This window comes from Halichoerus grypus, chromosome 9, assembly GCF_964656455.1.
Source record: "Halichoerus grypus chromosome 9, mHalGry1.hap1.1, whole genome shotgun sequence".
In the NCBI taxonomy this organism is placed as follows: Eukaryota; Metazoa; Chordata; class Mammalia; order Carnivora; family Phocidae; genus Halichoerus; species Halichoerus grypus.
In genome coordinates, this window is record NC_135720.1 from 55,357,471 (window position 1) to 55,383,390 (window position 25,920).

Below are 25,920 nucleotides of genomic sequence, written 5' to 3' on the forward strand. Positions count from 1 at the left end.
AGTAATAACAGTTATCATCGGTTTAGTTATGTATGTCATGCATCGTGCTAAGTGCTTGACATAAATTATCTATGGAATCCTCTCTACCAACCTGTGTGATGAGACAAGTGATTCTCTCAGGTTCATATCCAGCTGGGTCCGGAAACCTCTCCAACTTCAGATTCACGCTCTAAGTACTAGGATAGATGGCCTTCCATCATAGCTGTTGTTCCACTTGATTTCTTTCCTAAAGGTTCTTTCTGTCTGGAATCTTATAATGGCAGCTGAGTCATCATCTCCTGTGAGCCCTTCATGTAATGGATGAAAAAATTGCAGTCTGGAGAGGTTAAACGACTGGCCAAATGTCACATGGAGACAGCTCTCAGAATGAAATGGAGGTTTCCTCACATCATGTCCTGGTTTCTTCTGTCTCTCCACTGTTTTCCTGATGCTTTTAAATTAGTTGGAGATAATGAAATGCTTAGGTTTATCATTTTTTCTTGAAATGACTAATCATGAGTCAAACTTACTAGCTACCAGCACTATTTGAAGACTGTTAAATGGAGTCAACATGCCCCAACTCTGCATTCCAATCACAGAGGCATAGATTCAACCAGCAGCCCAAAGCCAGGCAGTCAACCTCAGGGTAGGGTCTCTGCAACAGCCTCTAAAGGGCAGAAAGTGCAAGCAAATCATCAACATCAGAAAATATGTAAATATTTTCACTAAATTTTGAAGATATGGTAAGGGATTAGTTCTGTAGTGTTTCAGATTCCTGGACTGCTTCCCTTTAAGGCTTTAGCACTTAAGCAACTACTGAATGACCCTTATTGACAAGAGTGGCCAATCTACTGAAGCAGGGCTTTGTAAAGGGAATTAATGGCTATGTAGATACAGGAAGTACTGCACACTTGCAGGCATTCACTGCCATTACCTTAGGCTTTTTTTTTAAATTTATTTTTATTTTTTTATTTTTTTATTTTTTATTTATTTATTTTTAAAGATTATTTATTTGAGAGAGCGAGAATGAGAGAGAGAGAGTACATGAGTGGGGGAGGGTCAGAGGGAGAAGCAGGCTCCTCGCTGAGCGGGGAGCCCGATGCGGGACTCGATCCCGGGACTCCGGGATCATGACCTGAGCCGAAGGCAGTCGCTTAACCAACTGAGCCACCCAGGCGCCCAATTTATTTTTATTTTTTTAAAGTAAGCTCTTTGCCCACTGTGGGGCTTGAACTCACAAACCTGAGATCAAGAGTCATGTGCTCTGCTGACAGCCAGCCAGACGCCCCCCCCCCCCGACCTTAGGCTACTTTTTTTTTTTTTTTAATATTTTATTTATTTATTTGACAGAGAGAGACAGTGAGAGCAGGAACACAAGCAGGGGTAGTGGGGGAGGGAGAAGCGGGCTTCCTGCCGAGCAGCGAGCCCAATGCGGGACTCGATCCCAGGACCCTGGGATCATGACCGGAGCCAAAGGCAGACGCCTAACGACTGAGCCACGCAGGCGCCCTAGACTACTTTGATAGCTGCAGGCTATACATGTACAGCGATGCAAAACCAAAGCAAAATGTTGAACAAATGTTTCAAGTAATATTTTGTGTAGACACTGGCTGAATGTCTTATGTTAGATGGGGCTGTTGGTAAAATGCTATTGCTAAAAATGCTTTGAAGACAGAGTTAAGCAGGAACTTCAAGAAAGATAACTCAGGCGGATGTTTATCAGGAACTCCTAGGAAGTATCACTATTATCATATTTCTGTCCCATTGAGGCATATTTTTTTATTTTGTTTTAACTCTAATTAAGAAAATATTCTTCTAGTAGCCAAGAATATAGAACACAGTTAGATGACATGTTATTGTGGTCATGCCAGGCCATCCCTGGGTAAAAACGTGAAGCAGGTAGCATCTGAGTGAGCTCTCTGACGCATAGCAGTTCTGTGGCAGAGACCTGGTATTCACAGTAAACTGGAACATACACAGAGAAGTCAGTGTCAGCCTAGACCAGCAAGGGACAAACAGTGTGTGACACACAGAGAAGGCTTAGCAAAGACTGGCAGAAGAAATTAATTCATGCCCAATTTGAAAAGAGATTTTTCTTGTCACCATGCTTAAAGTATGATTTTTCACCGCTTCTTTGGCCGGATGACCAGGAAATTGAAATCAGACACCCTCTGCAAAGCTTTCCTTTTCTTTTCTGTTTTCTTTCCTTTTTTTTTTTCCTCTTCCCTCCCCCTCCCTCCCTTCCCCTCCCATCCCCTCCCCTCCTCTCTCCTCCCCTCCCATCCCCTCCAATCCCATTCCCTCCTCTTCCCTCCCCTTCCCTTCCCTTCTTTTCTTTTTTTCCTTAGGTAGACCTAAATGTAAGTAAATTCTTATTTCCTACTCTGGTTCAATCCTCTTCTCAACAAGGCTTTTGGCTGTCTATTGACATGGTGAAAGAGCCCTTGCAGGAAAGGTCAGAGGTAGACACCTGTTCTGATTCTTACTTGATTTTTCAGATAAAGATTCTAATGTCTGAAGTGGCAACCTGAGGTTGACAATGGCCCAAACACGATTTATATCTATCTGGATGTGCTCACATTATAAACACAAACATTTTATAAACAAATAGTTTAAAATTTCTAGACAAGGGAAAAGATACAAGGGCCCCTTTTTTTTGTTTCATTACACTGGCAGGATATCTTTAGTCTCCTAATATTGCCTCATCTTCCCTCAGTCTTTCCTATTTTCATTTTCACATTAACATTTACACTATTTCTTGTAATGGCTGTTAAAGTTATGCGCTTGACTCTGGGTTGTCTTCAAATATTCTATGTATTTTAAAATATGTATTATGTCACTCCTCAAGTACCTTCTCTCCCCTAAGTTTCACTGTAATCAAAGAAAAAGAAAACAATGTCTGATCTCCTGTGTATATACAAATATAATATTCTAGTACCTACATTTACTTTTCAAAAATGACAAAGGATCTAAAGAGAAAACATTTGGAAGTGTGGCAGACTGCTGTATCTGCCCCCTGCTTTTCCTGGGCTCTCAGCAGCCTAGTTAAAGACATTTCCCTGCTTTTCTTGAGGCTGGGAGTAGCTATTAGACTAAGTTCTCACTTAAAGGGGATTAAAGGAAATGTGTGTTGGGGTGTCTGCCTGGCTCAGCTGATAGAGCATGCAATTCTTGATCTCAGGGTTGTAAGTTTGAGTCCTACAGTGGGTGTAGAGATTACTTAAAAATAAAATCTTAAAAAAAAAAAAGGAGATATATGTGTGGCTTCTGCCCACTTGTTTAAAAAGAAGTTCCTTGCCTTTGATTCCCTCGCTTTTCCGTTCATTCAAGATGAAATCTGGATGTAGCTGTTCCCCAACTTCAACTTGCAAATGAGGACAATGGATAATTTTATCAAATTTCCCATGGATATTAACCTTTGGGATTCAGGATGAGAAACCAATTTTCTAGGCATTCTGAGGAATTCCACAAATCACAAGTTTTTCTGTATTTTTTATTACCCTTTATGTGTTTTTAAATAAAATGAGTGACCATAATCATAAATAATAAATATCTTTTCTATAAATAATATTATACTAAAAGTTTCCAAGGTTTTCTGCTAAAAAAGATATAATGGTAAATACATGGTTTATTATTACTATGTATATGTTGTGGTAAGATTATATATTTCAGTCACATATAGAAATAACTTCACCTGATAATGACATTGGATAACAGAAAACATTAAAAGAAAGGAATGTGAACACAATACAAACTAATTGATAATCATCTAAAAATATATATAGTACCACAACTATTTAATATTTAAATTATCTTAAATTGATATTTTAATTATTCTTAAAGTGATATTTTAAAGCACAAAAAGCATATTAATTAACCTAATAGTCTTGCTCTTTGTTTTGTAACAAATAATGCAGTTGTAAAAGACTTTTCTTTTTTGTTGACATTGCTCAGATTGTTAAAAGTACATCCAAAAGCATCTTTGAGTTGGTTGTTAGGGTACATGTTTCTTCACATAAGCCCATTTACTTTTTTTCAGTGATGAAACTGTTTGGTCTGCTTGCCCTAATTTTGGTTTCGTTTTGAAATCAAATTTCTTTTTCTAATTCAGATTTTAGATCAGTTGCTGATTTAATGTTGGACTATTTTCCAACATTCATATCTTCTTCTTTTTGGATTTCTTCTGTTAACATATTTTCAAAGAACTTGACCTATAGGGAGTATTCAAAGCCTGGAAAATGCCAGTGAACATTATTTGAGTGGTATTCAGATAATATAACATTCAGATCCCCCAGCAAGGTTAACAACTCCACATTAAATCATGTGTTAAAATTGCCAATTTGAGAACTTATTTTACTTCCAAAACTTGTTATATCTTGTAACACCATTTGCATATAAACTGATTACTATTTATTTTATTTGTGGGGATGACTCACCATGAGGAGTAGACAGGATCAGGAACACACACTTAAAATAGGACAACCACTACCAACAAGACTGACTATAGCAACCACTTTTCCTTTGTGTCCTTTGAATCAATGATTCTATATATTGAAAACTTTTAATTCTCCTGGGAAAATTGATACTTTTTCCTGTTTTCCTGACTTCTCAACTTATTTTTCTCAGAATGCAGGATTTGGAAAAACATACATATTCCCCAGGATATGCCAGGAAGGAGTTCCCCTTGGAAAAACCAACTTAGAGGATGGTAGAAGAACAAATAACCAGAGCTCCAAAATGATCATGCGGAGCAAAGCTGCCTTGCAACCTTGAGTGGCTGGACAGTGACTTGAGAGGGAAAGGACTTCAGTCTTATTTAAGCTGTTTTATTTTGGGGTCTCTTTGTTATAGCAGCCCAGCCCTCCCCTTAACTAGTTCAGAAACTCTCTAAATGATTTATATCCAGGACTACATGGCTATCTCCCTCATAGCTTGTTCAAAAACTTAATCTTAGTATAACTTTGAATTGAAATACATCTTAGAGATGATCTAGTTCAACCCCCTCATTTTATAGATGAGCTATTAAGTATAAGAGATAGTAAAGTTGAATTTTTTTCAGATTAACAAAACATAGTTAATATGAAAGCAATTCTGTTGCTATGAGTTAATGCATAAGAGTATGCAAAATGTCTTCAAGTATGAGTAAAACTGTAATTTCTTTTGTAATATTTATGCTGGTACAGAGTAGATGTGACAGTGTTCTTTATCCCATTATTGTGTTGTAAGTTTTATTTCTTTGTATTGTCTCAGTGTCTAGAGATCTGGATGTAGAGTGGAATGAGGGAGCAAAAGTGAGCTAAATTATGTGATAAGCATCTTACATATGTTATTTCATTTATTTAGGCTTCACAAAGACCTTGGGAAGTGTCATTAGACCTATTTTACAGATGAGAAACTGAAACTTAGAATAGTTAAGAAATTATCCTCAGGTTATACACTATATGGCAAAACTGTGATTTTTGGATAAATAGATCTATAAAGTTAGGAAACTTTGAGGAAAAAATATAATTTTTAACAATTACCAAATAATTTTTCATGATATTCTCATGTTATCATATTGTCTGATATTAGTACACACAGCAATCCCTTTCCTCACTGCAAAGGTACTGGACAAGTTCACAAGGTAGAATATGAGGTGGATTATTCTTGTTATTTTAAACACTTTATTGTCTTTCACCTTTGGATCCTGTGAATTTTTAAAGTACACAGTTAGTAAAGAGATAAAAAATTATTTTGTGCAACCAAAGTTCTATGTAGTTTAGATGAAAATGGGAAATAGAACTATGACAAACTACAACTGAATTTTAAATGAGTATGAAACTATTATAAAGCAATATCGATATCTTGAATCCTAAGTTCTATATTAAGGTCATAGTAATGGCTTAGTGTTTTATGAGCCTGTGTGGTGTTAGCGACATCATCTCTTTAATCTTAACTTTGCCTCAAGCAAAAATAAATCTTAATGTTGTAAACTGTATGGTAACGTAACTGCCTTGTTCAGTAGGGATCATTTTTCCCCTAAATGTCACTAATATCTTGCTGTGGCTTAAAAAAAAAAAAAAGGAAAAGAAATACCCTTTCCACTTTGTTGAAGTGGTAAATATTTCTACTATTGAAGGATGACTTAAGGATAGAAGTTTTTCTATTTTTGTTTTTGCATTAAATTTTTACACAATTATGATATATAAATAAGTCAGGCTAAATGTAAAGGACCAATTTGGCATATTTAAGTCACTTAATTGCTAGGTTGCTAATTAATGTTTGGATGTTACATTTCTACATTTTAAAGGGATGTTTGGAACCAAGCAGGTAGGTACAAGGGACAGACCAGAAAAAGGCTCAGCATTCTTGGAAGAAAGTCAAAGTTGAATGAAAATGAAGAGCATCTAAAGGTCACAGTTTACTGGGAAATACTAAGGCACTGGTTTCTCTGAAGCTTTGTAAGAAAATATTTCAAACAGTTATGACCCAGAAAGTCTTAAAGGTGGATATAAAGAAATAGTTTCTCGCAGTGTATAAAGAAAAGCAAATCTTAAACAAGTGGAATTATTAAAGAGGTGGGTTCTTGATTTATAGTTAGAATTCAATATTTCATTTGGCCCTTGATCTAAATTACATGATTTATAATTAGAAATATGTGTTACTTTCTTAACAAGGAATTATGTCTTTGTAGGAAAAACTCAACTATATGAATCTAAATTTTATCCCTAGTTCTTCTGTGTGCATGCCTGAAGAAACTCTATGCTTTGGGTCTAAGCTTTTGTGAACAGACATAATTCACTGAGTGACAACTATTGAAAATGCAGGCATAGGTGGAATTCTTCCAATTAGGTAGGAGACCTTAGACCTTTCACTTTTGTGAAAAACCATAGTTGTAAAGGAAAGACATTTCTATTCTTGCTGTCTTAATTGTTAAATTCTTTTTGGCTTTAATCTTTTTCTCATTAGGAGAAGATTTATTTCATTGGTTTTTAATTAGAATATGAATTTTTTAGGTTTTAAGTTCTTGTTTATAGTATATGGGGTAATAATATCCTTGCTTTAAATTTTAAACTAAGGAAAATAAGATTAATATTTTAATGTTAAACTGGTAAAATCCACAAAAAATATGAAAATAATTAGTTGCCTATGATAATAAACCCAGAAGTTTAATTATCTGACTCAAGAGTTTAGAAGCACCTCACATTCCTTATAATATGTGGGAAATGTTGGAGAGGCAAGCCTGGGGGAAAATGATTATAATTCAGTATCAGAAAAGTGAATCATCTGTACTGCACCTTTTCTGGAGGAAGACACTGTGAACAAATTCAGGTTGGAAGAGGAAGGTCAACAAAGCTCATAGAAAAGGGAAGTCCCAAGAACCAGATGTTGACAGTGTCTATTCAGCAGTATCCTCAAGAGGGGCAGAGATGGAGGGACAGAGATATGGGGTGGGCACACACATGACAGAGGTGCTCTGTTGTAGGGTTCTGAACATTTCTGATGGCTTTTGAGATAAGCCATCTTTTGTTATGTTTTTCAGTCAGGGTCCCAACAGAAATGAGATAGCACACTCAAATCTAGGTGATTCAAGGAGGCTATATTTCCTAAGAGATTATTATAAAGGTGTAAGTAGGATGTCAAGGAATTACAAGAGATTGTGCAAGTGCCCAGAGTTAGGGTGAAATTTTCACCATCCATTGGCTTAAAGTGTAGAGAGGAGGAAGAGGTTCTCAGAACCTGGAAGGAGAGAGTTTTGTGGATCAGGTTGGTTTGAGAAATGCAGTGACCTTCTGGTCAAGGGCCCTGCCAGATAGAGGAAACCTCAGAAAAGGGAATAAATACCCTCATCTCATTCTCCTTCCTCCCTCTGATTTCCTGTTAGGCTCCCTAAGCTGAAGTATGAAGGTCCAGGATCTATTGATCTAATCCATAGAGATCAGCTTATATTGGAAGAGCAAAGGGAAAGATATTTAGTAGAATCACAGTATTGTGTGTATGTTACATTTTGTGTGTGCACACACACACAAAATTTTGCCAACTGTTTTCTCCCCAGTTTTGCTGATACCAGGAACAGAATGTTATGGGTGAAGGACATTTGCATTCTGGTCAATGGAAAGAAATGTTTCCTTCAAATATTTGTAAGAAGGTGGTATATTTTATTTATGAGTTTGAGGAGCAGTGAGTCATCTGGATGAATCTTGTCAGTTCTATAGATGTGATAAAGCTGAGGTTAGATCACAGTAAATTTACTAAGGCTTTTGAGTTCTCTCAGAAGACTAGTTATTGGGTCTTCTTTTGGGGACATTCAAATTTTAAAGTGGATCCCCTCCAAAATATAATCAGATCAACTTGGTAGAACTTGCTTCATATTTCTACTTAAAACATGTCACACTGTACCTAGTTCTGTTTTGGAATTTTTAGTATTGTTCCATCTAGGTGGTTAATAAAGCAAGTGTAAAAAAATGTAATAAATGATATATCTTTGAACTATAGTTCCCTGAATCCATAAAACATGAAATTACTTCATAGATTTTCCAATGTGCTTCTGAAAATTCAGAATATGAATTGACTTTTATTACTGTGCTCTAAATGAGAAATTGAATAAAGAGCCCATTTCTTCATAAAAATGATTTTATAACCTTGTACTCTGCTTTAATGACATCATTGTATATTGAAAAGTTCAGAAGACCCTCAGTGTCCTGTAACTGAAGTATTCATTTCGAAGTATCACTCTCAATATTGAATTTGATTCAAATAAAAGATTTCCTTGGGAGCAAAATTGTTTTTTCACTCTTTAGTTTATTTGGTTGAGGGTGGATTTTCAAAAGAATTTGACACTGACTTCATATGCAAAAATAAAATAAAAATTTCCAAAAGTTGAATCTTTGAGCTTCATAAATGTTGTGCATAATCTATAGTAAAATACAGAAAGGAATCCATACATTCACTTGACGTTTATTGATTGCTCACCATGTGCACCACACTGTATTGGGGGCTCAGAATGCAGAGATGGAAACCACCGTCTGTTCCCTCCCAGAGCTTAGAGTCTGGAAAAGAGAAAGACAGATGGAGTGCCAGCCACAGCACCCTGTGAGGAGAGGTCTCAGGAATGTGAACAGAGGGATCTCTTTTTCCTCTCCTTCTGGGTTAACTCCAAGGACATGAATGCTAGATTTTTTGTTCTAGTCCCACAATTTCCTGAGGCTTTGCTCATTTTTTTTTTCCTAGTCTCTTTTCTCTCTGTTGTTTAGGTTGTGTAATTTCTATTGTTCCATCTTCAAGTTTACTGATTCTTTTCTCTGCCATCTCCTTTCTGCTGTTGAGCCCATCCATTGAGTTTTGAAATTTTAGTTACTATATTTTTCAGTTCTAAAACTTCTATCGGATTATCTTTGTGTATTACATTTCTTTGTTGAGAAATTTTATTTCTTTACTGAAAGCCTCTATCTTTTTTTCATTTGTTTCAAGTGTGTTTGTAATTGCTCACTGAAACATTTTTTATGATGGCTACTTTAAAATCCTTGTGAAAGAATTCCAACATCTGTGCCATTTTCCTATTGGCACCTGTTGATGGCCTTTTCTTATTCAAGTTGAGGATTTTCTGGTTCTTGGTATGATGCGTGTTTTTTTATTGTACCCTGGACATTTTGAATATTATGTTGTGAGACTCTGGATCTTATTTAAATCTTGTATTTTAGAAGGCCTCCTTCTGCTATCATGGCTGCAAGGGATGGGGTCACCACCTCATTACTTCCAGGTGAGGCGGAAGTGTAGCTTCCCCACTTGGTTTTCCTTGATACCCTGGGGGGTGGGAGGGTAGGGATTAGGCATTCCTCATTACTGTTTTGTGGCTGTGGGAGTTCAGGTTCTGAGTAGGCCAACACTGATATCACCCTAGCTGGGAGGAGGAGAGGGGCCTCATTACCTTTCTACAATTGGTTTCCATAGACACCATGAGGTGGGGCCTCAATACTGCTGAAAAATCACCTCCTTACCATCAGGTGGGAATGGAAGTCCAAGCTACCCACATGGCCTCCTATGATACCATGTGGGAGAGACTTTGTTACTGCCCAATGGGAATGAAAGTCTCAGCTCTCTATTCAGCTTTGTCTGATATCACCCTGCTGGGGGTATTTGGCATGTCACTATAGCTTGGTGAGGATGGAAGGCGAGTCTCCTTATTTAATCTTACTGACAGGGGTGTGGTTGGGGTTGCTGTTTTTTCCATGCTATTTGGCTGGAGTAGGGTTGCTGTTGTCTAAACTGTCTTGGTAGTCTTCTCTTTCCTGATCCTTTGGCTGAAGGCAGTTTTTTCTTTGGGGGGGGGGTCATTTTTTGTCTGCACCATCGAGTGTTTATGAGTTTCTAGCTTCTCTGGCTCTATGTCTGGGATATAAAAGGCCAAAACAAAAACAAAAACAAAAACAAAAACAAAACCAAAAAAACCCAAAAAACCAAACCAAACCAAACAAAAACACTAGGGAACTCACCATGGTGTTGTTCCTTGGGTCCTAACGTCCCTAGCCAATTTGCTTTCTCCTTTCTCCTTTGAGAATCTCCTTATTTCTGTTTCATACACAATGACCAGAATTTTTAGCTGTACTATAGTGGGGGGAATAAAGAGAAGTGCCAGATGACATTGTTTTACTTTCTGGATTTAGCCATGCCTGAAAGATAACATTGGACTTTTCAGTTACAAAAGCTAATAAATTCCTCTTTCGTTTGTTAAACCGACTTGAGTGGATTTTCTGACACTTGCCCCCAAGGTTCCTTGGAGTAAGCAAATGTCCTGGAGTGAAGAGATGGCACATGACTAGAGCCTTCCTGCCCTGGAATACAGGTCTCTTTGGTGTCAGTCCTTAGGCTGAACTACACCTCGCCTTCCTCTCACATTGAATTTTACAGTTTCACTTTCAGCACTGAAGGTTCCAAGAATCTAAAGTTATTAGTTATGCTCTGGGCTTTCTTCAAACATAAGATCACTTTTATCCTATTAAACCACTAGGCAAGTAAATAAGCGTGGTGGGAAGTAAAAAGCATGAACTTAGCAGCTTGGAGTTAGAATCTATGCTTGCTTTTGTCAGTAAAGATACGAGCAACCTATGACAAATCATTTGTTCTTTTTGTGCCTCAGTTTCTATTTTTGTATGCATTAGCTTTCAAAATTTCTGTGCCTATTAATGAGAGTGGAAGAAAGTTAGGCAAAGCATTTGTGATTTCGTGTAAAATACCAGAAAATTAAGGTTGACATTATTTATCGTGACTTACCTTCATATGGAATGCAAGGAAAGGTTATTGCTGTGCTAATACAATGGAAGGTGACATTTTCCTACAGAGCAGCAGTATGAACACAGTAAAGAAAATGAGTAAACAGGAGGTATCTTGGCCACCTAAGGTCTTGATTGTGCATTGATGGCATATGAAGGTTAAGAGCTGTCAAATGCATTGTGCTTTGAGTCAAAGTTTAAAAAATTATGCCAGAGACAGTGTTCATTTAAATAATTTAATGCAGGGAGGAAAATGATCAAGACAGTGTGTTAGATAGATATTTCCTATGCTATAATTATTCACGGCAATAATAGCCTCAAAAATAGAGTAGCAGATTTTCTTTACTTTTGTGGGCTTTTAAAAAAGACTTTATTTAATTAATTAATTTTTGGAGCAGTTTTAGATGCATAGCAAAATTGAGAGGAAGGTACAAACATTTCCCATATACCCCTACCCCCACATATGCATAACTGCCCCCACTATCAACATCCCCCATCAGGGTGGTACATTTGTTACAGTGGACAAACCTACATTGATACATCATAATCAAAGTTCATAATTTTACATTAGGATTCATTTTGGTGTTGTACGTTCTATGGATTTGGACAAATGTATAATGTATAATGACATGTATCCATACTATTAGAATATATAATGTATAATGACATGTATCCATTCTTATAGTATCATACAGAATATTTTCACTGCCCTGAAATTCATCTTTGTTCCTCCTATTCATCTCTTCCTCACCCCTTGAAACCCCTGGCAACCAGCGATGTTTTGACTGTGATAGTTTTGCTTTCTCCAGAATGTCATATAGTTTGAATGATACAGAATTGCTCCAATCATGACACATATTTATGAATGACTTTGCCCCAGGGGAGGATGTTTCTGATGATGATCTCACTGTTCTTCAAAAGAGGCAGGAGTGGTGGCAATAATCAGAAAGCACCATAATTCAGTTTCCCATTTGGGGGGTTCAAACTCACCTTAAAGGAGTTGGTTAATTTTTCAGCAACTTAGATGAAACTTAGGGTAAGTCTCATGATATTTCTGTTTTTTTTTTTCTCTTTAAGATTTTACCTATTTATTTGAGAGAGAGAGAGAGAGAGAGGGAGGGAGAGTACAGAGGGAGAGGGAGAAGCAGACTCTCTGCTGGGCAGGGAGCCCGATGTGGGGCTCGATCCCAGGACCCCAGGATCATGACCCAAGCCGAAGGCAGATGCCTAACCAACTGAGCCACCCAGGCATCCCTAGATTGGCTTCTTTTGCTTGGTAATATGCATTTAAGCTTCCTCCATGTCTTCTCATGGCTTGCTGATTTCTTTCTTTTTAGCACAGAATACTATTTCATTGTTTGGATGTACCATAGTTTATTTATCCATTTACCTACTGAAGGATATTTTGAGTTCCCTCCATGTTTCGGCAATTATGAATAAAGCTGCTATAAATATCCATGTGCAGTTTTTTTGTGAATGTAAGTTTTCACCTCATTTGGATAAATACCACGGAGTGTGATCGCTGGATCATATGGCAAGAGTATGTTTAGTATTGTAAGAAACTGCCAAACTGTCTTCCAAAGTGCCTGTACATTTTGCATTCCCACCAGCAATGAATGGGAGTTCCTGTTGCTACACACAGCCTCAACCGCGTTTGGTGTTGTTAGTGTTCTGGACTTTGGCCACTCCAACAGGTGGGTAGTGGTATATATATATATTTTTAAATTTGTATTTCCCTTTTGACATTTGATGTGGAGATCTTTTCATATGATTATTTGCCATCTGTATATCTTCTTTGATGTCTATTAAGTTCCTTTGGCCCATTTTTAAATTGGGTTGTTTTCTTATTGTTGGGTTTTTAAGAATTCTTTGTATATTTTGAATAGCAGTCCTTTATCAGTTGTGTCATTTGCAAATGTTTTCTCCCAGTCTGTGGCTTGTCTTATTCTCTTGGTGAGATAGTCCTTTGGTCCTTTGTTCTTTTTGGCATCGATGTAAGTTTCAACTTACTTATGTGGTCCTCTTATATGTATTGAATATGGACTCAGTGGTGGAAGGAGATGCTGGTGAAGGGATTTCAGAAGAACATAGTCTTGTGCTTTCTGTGTAACTCCTTAGGGAAGAGCCAGGTAAGTGTGGGGAAGCGAGGGGTTTGACTATCCACAGGGCGTCCCCAGGTGCTGGCGGGGCCAGTGCATAATTCTGCAAGCTAGGGTTGGGTCTCAAGTCAGGGGGTGAATTTTAGAATTTAGAAGAGAATGAGTTTTATTATGTTTCTTCTTCTCTTATTTCAAAGACAGCCAGCCAGAGGGAAGTGATGAAATTCATGGAATTTAAAGTGAACAAAGTAGGCTTACTTTGAATTTGTGGTGAGTTATAATAGTTATTATTGTAGTTAAACCAGCCTGTCCTAATTTATAAATTAAGGAAAAGTAAAGCAGGAGTTTTTCATTACCAGCAGAAGCCAGGGTAGTTGTATCACACCCAAGCAGCTTCGGATTGTTTTCTCAGATGCTATTCCTTGTGGTTGTCAGTATGGTTGGAAAGATGCTCATTTCAGATACAGAAGTCTTTAAACTAAACACTCACCTGTTCCTTCCCTGCCTTGTTAACAGGCTGTCATTCAAAACTGAATGGTGTAGACTGTTTTTTTTTTTTTTTTAATTTGCAATAAAATAAAGCTGCTCATTCAAAAGAGTTAACAACATTTTAATTATTTTACATTTTGGCTTTTAAAAATAAGATTGCTTTTATGAAAATTACTGGATTGAACAGACATGCAAATGTGACGGCTAATGCAGTGACAATTTATGTTTTAAGTTATTTTCTTCCTTATAATTATGGATTTGAGTGACAAGATTGCTAGCATCGCAATTGCCAATATGGTTTAGAAGGAAAGGCACCACAAAATAAGTGCTTCAAAGTGTCCTAAAACGTACTTGGTGCCTTTTAGCTTTATTAGAATGACTATAATATGCTTTCTATTTTATTATTTATTCTCACAGATAAGTAGAGAGTAGTGTGTGACTAGGAAGCCGTTTTGTTGAGAATTCCAGATGAATCACAACATCCACTTCTGTTATTGTGATGGGACTCTTCATTGCTTGGACAAGCTGACTGAGTCACTAATGCATGGCTCTTCCTTCTCATTGTCATTAGGCCATCTACAGTGCCGTGCGTGCCTGGCTTCTACCATCTCTGTCCAATGCCGTTACAAGTGTTTGTTTTTGTTGTTACTTGGCTTTTTCTTTCCTCACAAGAAACTGAAGCAGGAATGAAGCTGATGGAGCTAATGGGGATTTGGGATTAGTGATTTTTTCTAAAGAAAGTCATGGGTTAGTCTCACTGAAGCTAATGTCTGTTGAAGTCAATGTTCTGAGACCTCAGCAGGGGTATTCAAGCTGTCTTTGATTTCAACATGATTTGAGAGGATTTGAATTTACTTTTTTAGTTTAAATTGATAGTGAAGGAGGTCCCTGGGTCGTCACAGATGTTTTGGCATCTTTGTTTATCAACAAAGATGTTTATTATCACCTGAAATGATCTCCCATCATATCTATATGCAACAAATTATGAAGAAGGATGTACTGTACAGACTACAGAAGGATGTTGGAAGGCAGAGGAACAGAGGCTCTTCAAGGGAGGACAGAAAGTGACTTTGGACAGGACAGTAAAAAATTCTGTAGGAGAGACCAGAGAAGTCCACTGACTGTACAAGACGTTAGGGTCCTTTCCCCTTAACCGTATGAACCAGGACCTTGCCTATTCATTGGTGAGTCATTTGTCTCAGGAGGAGAGGAGACTCACTGATCAGTATCAACAGCTGTGGGGATGGGGTAGTGTTTTCTTAGAAAGCAGAAATGAACCAATCCAAAGCAATGAGAAGTTATGGGGAGCAGGGGCGCCTGGGTGGCTCAGTCTGTTGAGCGGCCAACTCTTGGTTTCTGCTCAGGTCATGATCTTGGAGTCGTGGGATCGAGCCCCACACTGGGCTCTGTGCTTGGCAGGGAGTCTGCTCGGGATTCTCTCTCTTCCTCTCCTTCACCCTCTCCCTCTGCCCCCTCTTGCCCCTCTCCCCCCCGCCCCCGTGCTTTCTCCCTCTCTTGCTAAAATAAGTAAATAAATCTTTTTTTCTTTTTTTTTTTTTTATAAATTTTGGGAAACAGAGAGCAGGAAAGGGGAGTTGTACCCTGTGAGCCTTTTTTGAAAGGAGGAATAAAAGCATGAGCCTTTGAGTTGAATGAATTTTCTGGCTAAATTCTTTCATTATTTGCAGACCTCTCTGTATGATCTGTCCTCTTACTGTTGGGTGCAAGTGCTGTGTAATATTTTCTATTGATTGGACGACTCAATAATGTGCAAGAGACTTTGTCATCATCTCTGACATGATTAGGAATGCTAGATATGATCACCTGGCAATATTCTAGGAGTTTCTTGGAGGAGATTCAGGAAATGAAACTTTTTATATGGATTATGTATGTATAGATTCATTTTATTTCTAAATTAGAATCTATTTTCTTTCAGTACTTCCATCCCAAACATGGCAAGTAACAAGGTTATCATTTGATTTTCTTCCTTTTTGGGAAAAAAATTAAATGTATAACTTAAACACCAGAAACTTATCTTAGAAAAGCTTTGCAAATACATTTTTTCTATGCTGACAACTATGGGAAAGTGCTATAAATTGCTACACTGTATTAATATGAAGAGACAAAGTGAGGTCAAAACATGCCAGGGTGACTCCATTGAAGAAAAAAGCTTGATTAAAATTTGACTATACTAGGAATGGCCTGCTTGTTCCTTGAAAGCTATTTGAACCATTTCTCCACTACCAGATTTGGAAACTGAAATTTTAGACAGCCAGGGCATGGAATAGCAGAACGTCTAACTCCCCCTGTCCCTTCCCCCCAGCCCCGACTGAGGCTTCTTCCCTTCCATTCCTATGGATTGTCTTTTGATCCCTTCACATATTATTTATACTTCTCTGGTAATGAAGTAAAGAGAAAAGTAATGAAAATGAAAATTCATATTGGTCTATTTGAATGAAAAGGGATTTTAAACAACATAGATTGTAATGTTTCCAGATTTTTTTTTTTTGTCTCAAGTGGTAATGAGGTTCGAATAGTGCACAGTTGGGCTCAAGTTATAAGATTATTCCCCCAGTGAAATATAAAATTGAGTCTCATCAAGTTACATTCATGCTTCCATTTTTCCAAGGTGAAACAGGCAGGAAACACTGGATATATCAGATATTCCAAAATCTAAATATTTTGCAGTTGTTATCAATCACTAGCTAATGTTGTTTTTTCTTCATCTGTTATATTCTGGAGGATGAAGTTTTATTATTTGAATTAATATTATTTGACCAAAATATCTGATCTGTATATTTATATAAACCCCCAAATAGTTTGAAGCAGGTGGTAAATATATATGAATATATATATATTTGCGATAGGTTTTATTAAGTTCTACCTGTGCACCCTTTCAAGAAATCTCTTTTGCCTGTCCATCCCTAAGCATTCACTAACTCTGTGAGAACAGCACCTAGTACTTTAGATACTGACATTCAGAGGTAACAGACAGAAAGTGTTAGTTCATTTAAAAAAATGGAGTGCATTTCTAAACATCTATTTTCTTTCTTTTAAGATTCATTTATTTTAGAGACAGAGAGAGAGCAGAGGGAGGGGAGGAGGGAGAAGGAGAAAGAGAATCCCAAGGAGACTTTGTGCTGAGTGCCAGCCTGACGCGGGGCTCGATCTCATGACCCTGAGATCATGACCCGAGCTGAAACCAAGAGTGGGACGCTTAACTGATTGAGCACACAGGTGCTCCTGAACATCTGTTTTCTTAAGAAAAAGTCTAAAACAGGAATTTCAAATGCATATACTTCAGCAACCAAGAAGATAATATGAATATATTAATTCTAATATTTTACAGTAATGGCAATGCAATTAATATTTTACTTTTCTCTTAGTTCTGCTCTAAAATAAACAATGGTACAAGCACATGATAAATAACCGTTGATCCTGATCATAGCAGAGGGCAGACAACAGTCAGGACCCAGCTGAGGTAGAAAGGGGCTGCTCAGCTCTGTAATTGGTGCCACAGAGAATGTGGGCTTAATGTGGCCAGATCTCCCGATTTTTCAAGAGGTGTCATAAATTTGGATTTGTGATATTTTACATACATTTTCCATAATGGCAGTATAAAAACAATAAAAATTGTAAACATCTCATGACAGTGTTCAGGAGGGCAAACAAAACATGTCTTCAGGCCAGACTTGACCCATGTCTGTCAGTTTGCAACCTCTGGTCTATGTGCTGGTTATTCTCAAAAGTATTTCTCCTGTCCTGAGTTGCAGCCTTATATAGAAATCTGCTGACTGGATGTTTTTGCTTGCATATCCCATAAATTAACATTTTCATGGGCTCCCCTGCCCTCAGCCAAGCCTACTCCATTCCCCAAACTGCCACCCCCCCCCCCCCAGTGGTCTGTTCAATCAATGACACTACTGTGGCATATCTGGATACTATCATCTTGCTCACTCTTCCAATCGGTTGCTAGATTCTCTGAGGTCGTCCTAAATATTTCGTGATTCTGTGGTTTGTCCAACCTCAATTTCTGCTGATCATCTGTCTTTGGGATTGCTATGATGCCTCCCAGTGGTCTTCTGGCTGCCTGAGTGGTTTATTGAAAATGCAAATATGACCTTGCCCTCTCTTGCTTAAATGTGTTCCAATGGCTGGCCTTCATCTGCAAGATGAAGTAGACCCTGATCTCCTCAGGCTGACAAAGCCCATCTCTCCCTGTTCCTGCCTGTCTCTCCAGGCCCGTGCCTCACCATTCCGTCTTGCATCTTGTTGATATCAAAGTCTTGTTTTTCTGCACCCTTCATACTCTTTAATGACTGTGCTTTGCTTATGCTATTCCCTCTTTCTGGAAATCTCTGTTTCTCTTCTATGAGTGACTCATTCTCATCTGTTCCTCAGAACTCTGCTGAGACCTCACGTCCTACAGGCCACTTTCTCCCAGGCTTGTCTCCCATCAGTTAGCATACCATGCTAAAATGAGCTGTTCATCATTTAGGTGGGAACATCCTAAACAGCAGAAAGCACACATTATTATCTTGGATTTCTCAGTTCCCAGCAGTGTTTCTGGCCAAAGGAAGACAAACAAATGATGTTTGTTGAACTGAGATGAACTGAGTGGTTCCAGGGTCTTTGGGGGAGCAACAATAAAGTGGATCCGCATATTCATCAGGGTGCTAGGGAAATACAACTGTTGAGACAGTGTGGGTCACATACTGGTCACACAAACACACTCACACACTTGCACACTCACACTCACAGAGGGCTAATGTAGGACCAGGCAATGGGTTGGTGGGTTGAGAAAATATTATCAGTTTTGGTTAAAACAACAACAACAAACCCTCCCTAGCTGATTTACTGCTTTTCCCCCTAAGACTTCAGGAAAGGTGAATATAGGACCCAAAAGCTACCTGGTTAAGTATTTTCTTGAGTGCTGCTGCAATGTGACTTTCAGTGGTATCCAGAAGGAGCATTTTCAATTTTTAACCCTTTTCCTGGGGCAACCTGGCAAGGACCCCTGAGGGCATTACTATGGGACTCTCCAGAATGCTGGTATCTGTTAGTTCTCTTGTCTTTACTCACCTTGTGCTTTTTGGACAAAGCCCTGAGGATGCCCAGAAGATGCCCTTGGGAAATGCTCAGGCGTGGGGACGGTAAGTAGGTTTCACCCCACATGCCAGTCCCCACCGAATGGTAGTAACACTAGTGAAACACAGTGAGCCCAAATCCCTGTCCACAAGGAGACATACAAGCAAGCAGTTATGTTATAGAACATAAGTGCCATGACAAGACAGGGAAGGAAGACTCACAGTCCAATCCAAATTCTAGAGCAGCTACTCAGTGCGGTTTCTGACAATAAGGAACTTGCCATGACATAAATCAGTGCACTGTTTCCTCTGTCTACAATGTCTTGCCACAGAGACTTCAGCAGTGTGTGTAGTGATGTAGCCAGTTTACATTCAGGTGCAAGCTCTATTACTCCAGGCATGTGGGTGATAAGCAGTTTACTGACAGGAAATACAGTGGTAGTGTTCTAGAAAACCCTCTAAGGTAAACAAGGGGGAAATTGAGAGTTTGTTAGAAATACAGCCTTTGCCATCAGACAGACCCAGGTACAAGCCTTGAGAAAGTTACTTAGCCTCAAAGTCTCATAAGTGGGGTCATAGTGTTTACTTTATAAATTTGTGTGAGGATTATGTGAGAAAATGTTAGTAGACCACTAAGCCCAGTACTAGCCAGGAGCACTCATCCAGTGTGTTTTATTCCCGCTCTTATGAAGTCATAGATATGATTATGCCTGCCGCTCCCTGGAGGTTTGGTGTTAGCTTCACCAAGCAGGTATTGCATGCCAACACTGAGTCCAAACACGGCCGACCGAAATAGACCCCAAAGGGTGCCACTTGGCAGGTGTGGGTACACACTCATTTCTCTTAGACCCACAGCCTGAATCTGATTTCTATGGCTGGGATATAATGGTTTCAAACTCAGACTTCAGACATGTCAGTTCCTTAAAAAGAGTTTCTCTAATTAATATTCATTCTTAGATTCACGACCATGGGAAAATCTGCTTAAGCCCAATAAAATATATTTATTTTCTTAGCAGAATTTTAGTCCTATTTGCATGTACAATAATTTCCTTCAACAAAATAGTTTTGCCTTATTTCTAAAGTAATTTATAATCCATAATTTAATAAAGTAAATATAAGGTGTAAAATAAAATAATTCTACCTACACATAATATATTTGAAGTGAAAGTATTAAAAATAATCAAAGCTGGCTCAAAAGTACTTAGTTATTGTTAGTTGTCTTTTGTATATATTAACTGAAGAAAACTTTGTCGTTTTTGCTTCCATAGAACAGGGGAGGGGAGAGGAGTTCAGTAAAGAAAAAGGCAATAACATTTATTGAATGTCTACTATTTGTCAGAAAAATTCATATATGCCATCTTGTTTTATCTTTACAACCACCCTAGGAGGTTGGTGGAGTCATCTTGCTTTAAAAATGAGGAAATTCAGTCAATTAATTCACATAACAGGGTTGTTAATTAGCTGGGTACCCAGAAGGCAGACCCATTGTTTATTGCCAAGGTAAAGAAACAGAGGAGCTTTTTAGAATGTTATGCTGAATTCATTCAAGGGATATTGAATGCCTCTTGCAAGGGAGGCACCAAACCAGGCACTGGGAGAGTTAAATAGATGTGTGGAACTGACCTCAGGGGTTTGGTGAAAGAGGAGTATATGTAGACCTTGGATGCTAGTTGATACTTCAAGAACTAATTGCTTAGTTCATCTATTGATGTTCATTTCCATTTGTTGATATAATCATTACTTAGAGCAATTATTTTGACCTTGATTGCAGATATCATTATTGGTGAAATTGAAATAATCTTAAACCTTTGAATTTCATTGTTGTAAATATCTTCTATAGCACTGTGACCATATCCATGTTATAGCACAGATCAGATGTCCTCCTAAGTGGACTGATAATACTTGAGGTCAGGTCATGTTTCATCTATCCATAGTGCTGGGATGCCTTGTCCATGGCCTGACATCTGACAGGTGTTCAATAAATATTTGTTGAATGATTCAAGGTATTGCTGGAGCAAACCATTTAAAAAAATACATAATTAGTCTTAACAATATGAGTCTAAATTAAATTCCAATTAAAAAACTTGTTAATTGCTTTTCTCTGCTTAGCTATTAGCTGACACATACTTATATACTGTCAACAACCTAATAATCATTGTACAGAGTTTTTAACAATTGAAGACTGTGTTTTTTCCCTGACTACATTTTAATACATTTTGGTGAGCATATTGCATTGATTATCAGAAACTAGTATTTCTTTTTTTCTGACTTTGGTATTTACATTATCATAATTCTTGTCTTTGTTTCTAAAATGCAGCTGAGGGTTATCGCCAGAGTTAAAAAGAAAGCTCTTTTGAACCTTTGAGCATTACTAATACTCAACCTTTTTATATAGATATATTTATTTATTTAATATAATATACTTATTAAATATAAATATATTGATATAATTAATATATTAAATATAAAATGTATTTATATTTAATATTTAAATATATATATTTAAAATTTTATATATTGTATATATAAAATATATATATATTTAAATTTTTTAGATTTTAAATTCAAGTTAGTTAACATATAGTGTATTTTTAGTTTCAGGGGTAGAATTTAGTGATTTATCACTTGCATACAACATCCAGTGCTCATCACATCAAGTGCCTCCTTAATGCCCATCATCCAATTATCCCATCCTTCTCCACCTCTCCTCCAGCAACTCTTGGTGTATTTCCTAGAGTTAAGAGTCTCTTATGGTTTGTCTCCCTCTCTGTTTTAATCTTATTTTATTTTTCTTTCCCTTTCCCTATGTTCATCAGTTTTGATTTTTAAATTCCACATATGAGTAAAATCATGTGGTATTTGTCTTTCTCTGACTGACTTATTTTGCTTAGCATAATACCCTCTAGTTCCATACACATCATTGCAAATGGCAAGATTTCATTCCTTTTGATGGCTGAGAAATAGTCCATTGTATATATATACCACATCTTTATCCATTCATCTGTTGATGGGCATATGGGTTCTTTCCATATTTTGGCTATTGTGGACATTGCTGCTATAAACATTCAGGAGCATGTGCTCCTTCAAATCACTATTTTTGCATCCTTTAAATAAATACCTAGTTGTGCAATTGCTGGGTTATAGGGTAGCTCTATTTTTAACTTTTTGTGGAACCTCCATACTGTTTTCTAAAGCGGCTGCACCAGTTTGCGTTCTGACCAACAGTGTAAGAGGATTACCCTTTCTGTGCATCCTTGCCAACATCTGTTGTTTCCTAAGTTGTTAATTTTAGCCATTCTGACAGGTGTGAGGTGGTATCTTCTTGTGGTTTTGATTTGTATTTCCCTGATGATGAGTGATGTTGGGCATTTTTTCATGTGTCTATGAGCCATTCATAAGTCTTCTTTGGAGAAATGTCCCATTTCTTGACTGGATTTTTTGTTTTTTGGCTGTTGAGTTTGATAAGTTCTTTATAGATTTTGGATACTAGCCCTTTATCTGATATGTCATTTGCAAATACCTTCTATTCCATAGGTTGCTTTTTAGCCTTGTTGATTGTTTCCTTTGCTGTGCAGAAGCTTTTTATCTTGATGAGGTCCCAATAGTCCATTTTTGCTTTTGTTTCCCTGGCCTCTGGAGATGTGTCTAGTAAGAAGTTACTGCAGCCAAGGTCAAAGAGGTTGCTCCCTGTGTTCTCCTCCAGGATTTTGATGATTTCCTGTCTCATATTTAGGTATTTCATCCATTTTGAATTTATTTTTGTGTATGGTATAAGAAAGTAGTCCAGTTTCATTCTTCTGCACGTGACTGTCCAGTTTTCCCAACACCATTTGTTGAAGAGATTGTCTTTTTTCATTGGATATTCTTTTCTGCTTTGTCAAAGATTATTTGACCTTACAGTTGAAGGTCCATATCTGGGTTCTCTATCTGTTCCACTGATCTGTGTGTCTGTTTTTGTGTAGTACCATAGTGTCTTGATGATTACAGCTTTGTAATACAGCTTGAAGTCCGGAATTGTGATGCTTCCAGCTTTGGTTTTCTTTTTCAACATTCCTTTGGCTATTTGGGGTCTTTTTTGGTTCCGTACAAATTTTAGGATTATTTGTTCCATTTCCTTGAAAAAAGTTGATGGTATTTTGATAGGGATTGCATTGAATGATTGCTTTGGGTAACATTGACATTTTAACAATATTTGTTCTTCCAATCCATGAGCATGGGATGATTTTCCATTTCTTTGTGTCTTCCTCAATTTCTTTCATAAGTGTTCTATAGTTTTCAGAGTATAGATCTTTCACCTGGGGTAGGCTTATTCCTAGGTATCTTATGGTTTTTGGTGTAATTGTAAATGGGATTGATTCCTTGATTTCTCTTTCTGTTGCTTCATTATTGGTGTATAGAAATGCAACAGACTTCTGTGTGTTTATTTTATATCCTGCAACTTTGCTGAATTCCTGTATCAGTTCTAGAATTTTTTGGTGCAGTCTTTTGGGGTTTTCTACATAAAGTATCATGTCATCTGTGAAGAGTGAAAGTTTGACTTCTTCCTTGCCTATCTTGATGCCTTTTATTTCTTTTTGTTGTCTGATTGCTGAGGCTAGGACTTCCAGTACTATGTTGAACAACAGTGGTGAGAGTGGACATTCCTGTAGTGTTCCTGACATTTGGGGGAAAGCTCTCAGTTTTTCCCCTTTGAAGATGATACTAACGGTGGGTCTTTCATATATGGCCTTTATGATGTTGAGGTATGTTCTATCTATCTCTACTTTGTAGAGGGTTTTTATCAAGAAAGGGAGCTGTATTTTGTCAAAGGCTTTTTCTGCATCTATTGAGTGGATCTTATGGTTCTTATCCTTACCTTTATTATGTGGTGCATCACATTGTTTGATTTATTTGCAGATGTTGAACCACCCTTGCAGCCCAGGAATAAATCCTAGTTGGTCATGGTTGAATAATCCTTTTAATACTGTTGGATCCTATTGGCTTGTATTTTGGTGAGAATTTTTGCATCCATGTTCATAAAGAATATTGGTCTGTAATTCTCCTTTTTAATGGAGTTTTTGTCTAGTTTTGGGATCAAGGTAATGCTGGCATCATAAAATGAGTTTGGAAGTTTTCCTTCCATTTCTACATTTTGGAACAGTTTCAGAAGAATAGGTATTAATTCTCCTTTAAATGTTTGGTAGGGGGGGTTGCGGAGATCTACTCGTCTTGCTGCCACTGAAGACAGGCTTCTGTCTTCAAGTCCATCATCTCCAGAACCAGCTAGTCTTCCTGCAGAAGATGTGAGTCCAAACTCAAATGGTCCAAAACCTGCAGAGGTGGTGCTAAATGACGACAGAGAAGATCTTTTCGCAGAAGCCACAGAAGAAGTTTCTCTGGATAGTCCAGAAAGGGAACCTATCCTGTCTTCAGATCCTTCTCCTGCAGTCACACCTGTGACCCCTACTACACTCATTGTTCCCAGAATTGAATCAAAGAGTATGTCTGCTCCTGTGATCTTCGATAGATCCAGGGAGGAGATTGAAGAAGAAGCAAATGGAGATGTTTTTGATATAGAAATTGGTGTATCAGATCCAGAGAAAGTTGGTGATGGCATGAATGCTTACATGGCTTATAGAGCAACAACAAAGACTTCTCTTTCCATGTTCAGTAAGAGTGAATTTTCAGTGAAAAGAAGATTCAGTGACTTTCTCGGTTTGCATAGCAAGTTAGCAAGCAAGTATTTACATGTTGGTTATATTGTAGCACCAGCTCCAGAAGAGTATAGTAGGCATGACCAAGGTCAAAGTGGGTAAAGAAGATTCATCATCCACTGAATTTGTAGAAAAATGGAGAGCAGCTCTTGAAAGGTATCTTCAAAGAACAGTAAAGCATCCAACTTTAGTACAGGATCCTGATTTAAGGCAGTTCCTGGAAAGTTCAGAGCTGCCTAGAGCAGTTAACACACAGGCTCTGAGTGGAGCGGGAATATTGAGGATGGTGAACAAGGCTGCCGACGCTGTCAACAAAATGACAATCAAGATGAATGAATCGGATGCATGGTTTGAAGAAAAGCAGCAGCAATTTGATAATCTGGATCAGCAACTTAGGAAACTTCATGCTAGTGTCGAAGCGTTGGTCTGTCATAGAAAAGAGCTTTCAGCCAACACAGCTGCCTTTGCTAAAAGTGCCCCATGTTAGGTAACTCTGAGGACCATACTGCTTTATCTAGAGCTTTGTCTCAGCTTGTGGAGGTGGAGGAGAAGATAGACCAGTTACATCAAGAACAAGCTTTTGCTGACTTTTATATGTTTTCAGAACTACTTAGTGAATACATTCGTCTTATTGCCGCAGTGAAAGGTGTGTTTGACCATCGAATGAAGTGCTGGCAGAAATGGGAAGATGCTCAAATTACTTTGCTCAAAAAACGTGAAACTGAGGCAAAAATGATGGTTGCTAATAAACCAGATAAAATACAGCAAACTAAAAGTGAAATAAGAGAGTGGGAGGCAAAAGTACAACAAGGAGAAAGAGATTTTGAACAGATCTCTAAAACAATTCGAAAAGAAGTGGGAAGATTTGAGAAAGAACGAGTGAAAGATTTTTTTTAAAACTGTTACTATCAAGTACTTAGAATCATTAGTACAAACACAGCAACAGCTGATAAAATACTGGGAGGCATTCTTGCCTGAAGCCAAAGCCATTGCCTAGCAAGAAGATTTCTGTTACGAAGATCTTGGATGTTTGTTCCAGTTATGCTGAATTCCACAGTGAAATCATTTAAAACCATCTAAATAAACCACTCTATATTTTATGAATTACATGTGGTTTTTTTATATACATATATATGTATATATATACATACTCTGACATTTCATTACAAGCTGCATGTCCTGACCCTCTCTGAATTAAGCGGACTGTGGCATGACATTCTGCAGTACTTTGCTGAATTGAACACTATTGTGTCTTAAATACTTATGCTAAAAAGTGCACTGCAAGACCAGAAAATTTTACAGTATTTTTTCTTTACAATACATT

The 25,920-nt window shown here is 37.6% G+C and overlaps 1 pseudogene; it reads left to right on the top strand.

The window, feature by feature from the left end:
- The first annotated feature begins 24,342 nt into the window (after window positions 1-24,342).
- Window positions 24,343-25,700, top strand: LOC118520822 (sorting nexin-2 pseudogene; annotated as a pseudogene).
- Window positions 25,701-25,920: the final 220 nt, after the last annotated feature.